Source organism: Leguminivora glycinivorella, chromosome 27 (genome assembly GCF_023078275.1).
Source record: "Leguminivora glycinivorella isolate SPB_JAAS2020 chromosome 27, LegGlyc_1.1, whole genome shotgun sequence".
NCBI classification, from domain to species: Eukaryota; Metazoa; Arthropoda; class Insecta; order Lepidoptera; family Tortricidae; genus Leguminivora; species Leguminivora glycinivorella.
This window is the reverse complement of record NC_062997.1, coordinates 3,508,757-3,511,256: the sequence shown is the minus strand read 5'-3', so window position 1 is coordinate 3,511,256 and position 2,500 is coordinate 3,508,757. Positions and strand designations below refer to the sequence as shown.

At 48.2% G+C, this 2,500-nt stretch overlaps 1 non-coding gene across 1 annotated transcript; it reads left to right on the top strand.

Annotated features, from left to right (window-relative positions):
• The first annotated feature begins 334 nt into the window (after positions 1 to 334).
• LOC125240387 lies at positions 335 to 2,241 on the top strand. Its single transcript, XR_007178613.1, has one exon. It is a non-coding gene; the product is annotated as a small subunit ribosomal RNA (ribosomal RNA).
• Positions 2,242 to 2,500: the final 259 nt, after the last annotated feature.

The following is a 2,500-nucleotide window of genomic DNA, read 5'->3' as shown; positions in this document are numbered from 1 at the left end:
AATTAAATAAATATGTGACATTCGCGTCTGGTTTAAAAAGAACGTTCGGTTAAGGCGCGTTTTGCACGCACGGTGTGCGTGTGAGAGCGCTTTTACAAACAGAGTCTCATCTTTTTGGTGGGAACACAGTATCTGTTAGTGTCTACTACTACGATACGCCATGCCAATTTCGGTATATCCGAATGGTGTGTGTTCGTATAGGACTCGTGTCTTGCGCGCGTGCGGTGTCATCCTTCTGACGAACGACGATTTCGATAGAGGGAGGGCGGCGCACGCGTGTCGGCGCTAGTGTATTTCTGTCGTTGTGTCTGACACGCGACGAAAACACGGCAGCTCCCTGGTTGATCCTGCCAGTAGTTATATGCTTGTCTCAAAGATTAAGCCATGCATGTCTCAGTGCAAGCCGTATTAAGGCGATACCGCGAATGGCTCAATATATCAGTTTTGGTTCCTTAGATCTTACTCGGTTACTTGGATAACTGTGGTAATTCTAGAGCTAATACATGCAATCAGAACTCTGACCAGTGATGGGATGAGTGCTTTTATTAGATCAAAACCAATCGGCGGAGGGCCTTGCGTCCGAAGTCGTAACATTTTGATGAATCTGGATAACTTTTGCAGATCGCACGGTCCCGTACCGGCGACGCATCTTTCAAATGTCTGCCTTATCAACTTTCGATGGTAGTTTCTGCGACTACCATGGTTGTCACGGGTAACGGGGAATCAGGGTTCGATTCCGGAGAGGGAGCCTGAGAAACGGCTACCACATCCAAGGAAGGCAGCAGGCGCGCAAATTACCCACTCCCGGCACGGGGAGGTAGTGACGAAAAATAACGATACGGGACTCTTACGAGGCCTCGTAATCGGAATGAGTACACTTTAAATATTTTAACGAGGAACAATTGGAGGGCAAGTCTGGTGCCAGCAGCCGCGGTAACTCCAGCTCCAATAGCGTATACTAAAATTGTTGCGGTTAAAAAGCTCGTAGTTGCATTTGTGCTCCGCGCTGTCGGTGCGATTCTTTAGAATCGATACTGACACGTTTGCGGAGCATATCGTCGGTGAATCGTATGTAAAAGTACGGTTCAATATAAAAATCCTATCGCGATGCTCTTCAGTGAGTGTCGAGGTGGGCCGACAATTTTACTTTGAACAAATTAGAGTGCTCAAAGCGGGCTCAAAATGCTGCTTGAATATTTCGTGCATGGAATAATAGAATATGATCTCGGTTCTATTTTGTTGGTTTTCAGAACTCCGAGGTAATGATTAATAGGGATAACTGGGGGCATTCGTATTGCGACGTTAGAGGTGAAATTCTTGGATCGTCGCAAGACGAACATCAGCGAAAGCATTTGCCAAAGGTGTTTTCATCAATCAAGAACGAAAGTTAGAGGTTCGAAGGCGATTAGATACCGCCCTAGTTCTAACCGTAAATATGTCATCTAGCGATCCGCCGACGTTACTACAATGGCTCGGCGGGCAGCTTCCGGGAAACCAAAGATTTTGGACTCCGGGGGAGTATGGTTGCAAAGCTGAAACTTAAAGGAATTGACGGAAGGGCACCACCAGGAGTGGAGCCTGCGGCTTAATTTGACTCAACACGGGAAATCTCACCAGGCCCGGACACCGGAAGGATTGACAGATTAACAGCTCTTTCTTGATTCGGTGGGTGGTGGTGCATGGCCGTTCTTAGTTGGTGGAGCGATTTGTCTGGTTAATTCCGGTAACGAACGAGACTCTAGCCTGCTAAATAGGCGTCGTCATTTAGGTGCGCGCGGCCGTTCGCGGTCGCGCAACTCACTGGCGACGTATTAAAATTCTTCTTAGAGGGACCGGCGGTTTCGAGCCGCACGAGATTGAGCAATAACAGGTCTGTGATGCCCTTAGATGTCCTGGGCCGCACGCGCGCTACACTGAAGGAATCAGCATGTTCTCCTTGGCCTAGAGGCCCGGGCAACCCGTTGAAACTCCTTCGTGCTGGGGATTGGGGTTTGCAATTATCCCCCATAAACGAGGAATTCCTAGTAAGCGCGAGTCATAAGCTCGCGTTGATTAAGTCCCTGCCCTTTGTACACACCGCCCGTCGCTACTACCGATTGAATGATTTAGTGAGGTCTTCGGACCGACACGCGGTGGCTTCACGGCCGTCGGCGTTGCTGGGAAGTTGACCAAACTTGATCATTTAGAGGAAGTAAAAGTCGTAACAAGGTTTCCGTAGGGGAACCTGCGGAAGGATCATTAACGTGTTAATACACAATGACAAATTGACGTTTGCCTGTAGTGTATTATACAAAAAATAATCCGTTACCAAACAGACACACGCACAACACAACACACATATGTGTGACAGTTTTGATGTCGCACGGGAGTGATCGATGATCACGCGTCGCGTTTGTTAAGCAGTTTTGGGAATTTGATGTCTACTATGGAGAGACTGGCTTCGACCGGCATAAATCCGCGCCGTTACAGCGTTACAGTGTTATCCATGGACGTCTGTCTT